Below are 6,000 nucleotides of genomic sequence, written 5' to 3' on the forward strand. Positions count from 1 at the left end.
AGTAAGACTCAAAGTCCGAGTATAAAATCCGAGATAGCTGAGATGAGTCGAGTACCTTACGCTTCCGCAGTTGGCTCAATCATGTAAGCTATGACTTGTACTCGCCCTGATGTGGCCTTTGCTTTAAGCATGGTCAGTAGATATCAAGGGAACCCTGGAAGAGCTCATTGGATTGCGGTCAAGAATATCCGTAAGTACCTTCGGAGAACCAAGGAATGGTTTTTAGTCCTTGAAGGGAGTGATGACTTAAAGATGCGAGGGTATAGTGACGCCATCTTCCATACCGACAAAGACAACTACCGTTCGCAGTCGGGCTGGTTCTTTACCCTTAATGGAGGAGCAGTGACTTGGAAAAGTTCCAAGAAATAGACCGTAGCTGATTCAACGTGCGAATCAGAGTACATTGCAGCGAGCGAAGCGTCAAAGGAGGCGATGTGGTTGAAGAACTTCATTGGTGAACTTTGAGTTGTGCCTGCCATAAAGGACTCTATGGAAATTTTCTATGATAATGAAGGAGCGGTTGCCTTGACCAAGGAACCGAGGGATCATGGTAGATCTCGACATATTGACAGAAAATATCACTTTATTAGACATCGAGTAGAAGAAGGACACCTCGTAGTAAAGAGGGTATCCTCAGAGGATAACCCAACAGATCTGCTTACGAAGGGACTGAGTAGGGTTAAGCATTTGCTGCACGCTAGGAGCATTGGGCTGAAAGACGATATTAGTTTAGATTAGATAGTTTTAGAAACATCTAATAGATAAATGTAATTGACATTTAATGATTAGATAAAGGAGTATTATTTATAAGTAAAGCTACTGTCTTATGTTAATTGTTTGACTATTGTTTCACTTTGCATGTTTTGATTTCCTGAATAATTGAGTTATTAAGAATAATCGAATTATTCGAATGGTCCACAATCGTCCATATGTTGGAAGTAGTTATGAATGAAGATTGTCATGAATTGGTGTGTAGATTGTCTAAAAGGTATTAGAAATAGCAAAGGTTTGCTGCAACATTCGTGAATGCTTATGAACAAGTTTTGAGCATTGGAATAAACCCGCGCTTGCTGGAATCATCCTATGGAATATAACGTAAGTGATCGCAAGACGATAATATCATATGGTCTTAAAACCAAGATATATGGTTTATTGTTTATTAATTGGTTGTGCATTGACAATGCGAAACTGCATCAGTAAATTGATGTCATAAAAGGCATTGTTGTGTATAGTTGATTAGTAAATAGTAAATGCATATAAGTCGAAGTTTATTTGTTAATTTTATCCTAAGAGGGTTAAAGCGATATCAGGGCCCCTCGATGATTTGATTTGACTTATGTGTCGGGCCCGGTCATGACTGAATTGATGTATTATATTAAGTTCTATGTCAAATGAATCTGAGATCGAGAAACCAACTGCTGGACAATAAGTATAACTATGAGATTGTCCGCACAATATCCCAACAAAGGACTGTACGATCCCTTATCTAAAGGACATGATACTGATAAGATCAGAGTTTGACAGCGTCTTTGAGAGCTATGAATGCTAATCGAATTGTGTTTGCATATATAGTTACTAGACTTATCCAAATGGGAGACTGTTGGATTAGCGTCTAAGGTTGTAACTATATTTGGTAAGTACTTGACCCGGTTGTGCATGGTCCTTTTGGGTTGCCTTCACCATAGCAACTTGACAGGGTGATTTGTAAGGAGAGAAGAGATATTATTATTAATATATTATGAGAGTAATATGTTAAAGGAATAATAATATTATTTGATTGATATAAGTCATAAATTAATTGAGAATTAATTTGGTGACTTAAAGAGGTTAATTGAATAAAGGGGCATAAACTGTCAAATGTATGATAGTTGTGTTTTGAGCTATGTATCCTTCTGGATATTAGGGTGGATGGATTTTAGGGTTTGGATACATTAAAATCGTCCAAGCCTCATATCTAGGAGGATCTTTGGATTGCTTAGGGCCTAAGTTATTCAATTAGGGTTAAGGGTGTAACCTTAGTAGCTCATAGTATAAATAGACCCCTTGGGTGAGGGAAATCGGCCATACTTGCAAGGAAGAAACCCTAGAGCCGATTTCCTCACCTCCTCTCTCTCTCTCTCAATATCATCCTCTTGCTAGTTGGTGTTTGTAAGCCATTAGAGGAGTGACAATTGTGACTCTAAGCTCCAAGAACAAGAAGTTTCAAGCAAGCAACTTAAGGTATTCTTCTAGATCTGATTTCATATGATATGATTCAATTGTTTACACTAGATCTAGAATTGTAAGCCTTGTATACATTGCATGTTCAATTAGAGAAACCTATATCCAAGCATTAGTGTTTGCATGTGCACATAGGAAAGTTCTTATGGCTCAAACACATCACTTATGTGCCTGTTATATGTGCTTATTGAATTATATGCTAGAACTAATTAGTCAATAAAATGATTGCTGAATAGGACATGCTTGGTATGGTTACTCCATGCTCGAATGCTGCTTGCTTTATGCTTTTAGGAGTTCTAGTTATCATTAACTAACTGGTAAATGAATACGTTAATTTACATATTTCAAGGGTTAATAATTTCAGAAGGTTAGGTCTTGCCTTATTTCATAGCTCTTGTTTGAGTACAACCGTTGTAGGGTAGGGCCTGTCATTCGAAGATTATCTAGTCTTAGTGATATGTAATGGTATTCTCAAGCTAGTTAGCTAAAGGTCACAGGGATTCCTTATGCAGCTGATGGCGGAGAGTAGGTCGGAGAGTTACCCTAGGGTAAGCCTAAGATGAGATTAGAGCAGTAAGCAAAAGTCGGGAAAGGGACTTGGTGAAGTCAAGGCAATCTTTGAAGAAAGTACGGTTAGATGTGGAAGGTAGTATGGGCCGGTACTACTGAAAGCAGATGATCCATACTCGAGTCAAGGAGGGCCAAGATAGAACCAAGAAACTTGTAGTATGTGAGACCTCTTGAGGTTGTGTATGACCCTGACAATTATTTGTTTTGTTTCAGAATGGTGATGATTACACGTCACGGAGGAGGATCAGGTTTAGGATCAGGCTCAGGATCAGGTGCTAAGCCAGTAAATGAGGGACTACATGAGTTCATTGCTTCTGAGATCACTAGAGGCATCATTGAGTCGACCTCGGTGATTTTTGGGTCGATCAAGGAGGGGATTATTGAGTTGATGGAGGATCGCCTCAGGGCGTTTAGGAGTGACTGGGCGGCTAACCAGTCAGGGGCGTGCACACTGTCCTTTAAGGACTTTAGGGGATGCGGTGCGCCAGACTTTCATGGGGTGAAGGACCCCATTATCGCCAGGAGATGGATTGCAGACATGGAGTCTGCTTAGTTGAATAGCTCCTGCCCTGAGGGGTCGAAGGTACGGTATGCTTCAAGATGCTTGAGGGACAGGGCTAGAGATTGGTGGGAGTCAGTTGGGGATTCCTTGGGAGCCTCAGCTGTTGAGGCGATGACCTGGTCGGACTTTGTGACCAGGTTTAGGGCTGAGTTTGTGTCGGTTGTGGAGCTTCAGCAGTTGTCTAGGGAGTTTCTTGATATGAGACAGACAATTGAGACGGTGGCGGAGATTACCGCTAAATTCAGAGAGAGGGCTTTACTGGTACCCCAGTATACAGGAGACAAGGAGACGCGGAAGACCCGTTACCATGATATGTTGAGGGCTGATATCCGGGAGCATGTCAGCTACTTAGCGTGCCCAACCCTAGATTCCATGACTATGAGGGCGAGGAAGAGGGAGATTCATATAGAGCACCTCCGGAAGAGGAAGGTGGAGACTGAGCGGGTGACTGGGGTTTCGGGGAAGAAACGCAAGGGATTCGACGCTAGGTCGAAGGGCAAGCAGGGTTGGGGCCGCTGTGGGAAATGCGGCAAATCGCATGAGGGATTATGCAGGACTTGGGGATCGGGATGCTTCAAGTGCGGTAAGACTGGGCACTTCAGCAAGGATTGTACAACCCCTACCCCCCACCATTCTGACATTAGAGTTGCTGTGTTTTCACTTCAACCAGCGAGGCCATAAAAGGGCTAACTGCACGAGATTGACAACAGCAGCGCTAGTAGCGGCGCCAACTCTAGTGACCCTGCAGATCACTGATGGCCAGCAGGGCAAGTCGGAGGCTCTAGTGGTGAGGAGCCGAGCCTTTCAGTTGACTACCGAGGAGGCACGCGCCGCACCTGATGTGGTGACGGGTATGATTTCTTCTCCCTAGCTTTTATTATATGTTGTTTACGATACTTATGTGCTATGTTATGTGTCTTGTTTAGGATCATTCAAATGGAACGGTATTCCAGTTCAAGTGTTTGTTTCGGGTGCTACCTGATCATTTGTTTCTCTTGCACTTAGTAAGAGGTTCCCTAAGCCTTCGGGCATGTTGGATTGCCCTCTAGAGGTCGAGATTGCTTACGACCGATCAGTTCGAGCATCGGAGGTTTTCAGAGATTGTGATTTGAGGTTGTTCGAGGAGCGTTATCTGGTAGATTTGGTTCCCATACCATTGGGTGGGAACAAGGTCATCATCGTTTTGGATTGGTTGAGCTCTAATGGGGTTGTGATCGAATGTGTGCAACCGTTGGTAAATCTCAGGACCCCAAGTGGGGGAGAGCTGGTGATTCAGGGCGAGAGACCACAACATGGACCAACCCTATGCTCAACAGCGAGGGCTAGGCGCTACCTTCAGCAGGGTTGCGTCGAATATGTCGCCTATGTCATGGATACCCGGGAGGCAGGTAAGGTGACGGTGAGCGATGTACCGGTGGTGAGAGAGTACACGGATGTATTCCCAGAGGAGCTGCCTGGGATACCTCCGGAGAGACAGGTGGAGTTAAGGATCGACCTGGTCCCTGGTACGGCCCCGATAGCCAAGGCAACGTATCGGTTGGCCTTTCCCGAGATGCAGGAGTTGTCTACATAACTACAGGAGCTGTTAGATAAAGGATTTATTAGACTAAGCAGTTCACCCAGGGGAGCCCCGGTTTTGTTCGTGAAGAAGAAGGACGGGTCGCATCGGATGTGTACTAATTACCGGGAGCTGAACAAGGTAACGGTGAAGAACCGTTATCCACTCCCGAGGATTGATGATCTTTTTGACCAGCTACGGGGGGCATCTTGGTTTTCCAAGATAGATTTACGTTCAGGCTACCATCAGATGAGGGTCAGAGAAGAGGATGTATAGAAGACTGTGTTCCGAACTCGATATGGCCACTATGAGTTCGTGGTGATGCCCTTCGGGCTCATGAATGCTCCTGCCACGTTCATGGACCTCATGAACCGTGTATGCAAACCGATGCTGGATTGGTCCGTGATAGTTTTCATCGATGACATCTTGGTTTACTCCAAGACGCAGGAGCAACACTAGGAGAACTTACGAGAGGTGTTGGATACCTTGAGGAGGGAGAGCTTGTACCCCAAGTTCTCCAAGTGTGAGTTATGGGTGCAGTTTCTCGGGAACCTTGTCAACCAGAACAGTATTTTGGTTGACCCGGCCAAAGTAGAGGTCGTGATGAGATGAGAGGTTCCGAAGTCTCCATCTGAGATTCGGAGTTTCCTGGGATTGGCGGGCTATTACCGGAGATTCATTCAGTATTTCTCCAAGATAGTCGTACCCCTGACCCGACAGACGAAGAAAGCTGTTGTTTTTCGTTGGGGCCTGAATAGCAGGCAACGTTTGAGGCATTAAGACAGAGACTATGCGAGGCGCCGATGCTCGCCTTGCCAGAGGGCGTGGAGGATTTTGTGGTATATTGCGATGCGTCTATCGCAAGATTGGGTGTGGTATTGATGCAGAGAGGGCATGTTATCGCGTACGGTTCGAGGCAGCTGAAGCCTCATCAGGCGAACTACCCGACATACGATTTGGAGTTGGGGGCGGTTGTCTTCACCCTCAAGATTTGGCGACACTACCTCTATGGGGTCCGTGGTACCATTTACACGGATCACAAGAGTCTGAGGTACCTCATGGACCAGCCGAATCTGAACATGAGGTAGCT

This window comes from Lactuca serriola, chromosome 3, assembly GCF_051521515.1.
Source record: "Lactuca serriola cultivar US96UC23 chromosome 3, Lser_US96UC23_V15, whole genome shotgun sequence".
Taxonomy (NCBI): domain Eukaryota; kingdom Viridiplantae; phylum Streptophyta; class Magnoliopsida; order Asterales; family Asteraceae; genus Lactuca; species Lactuca serriola.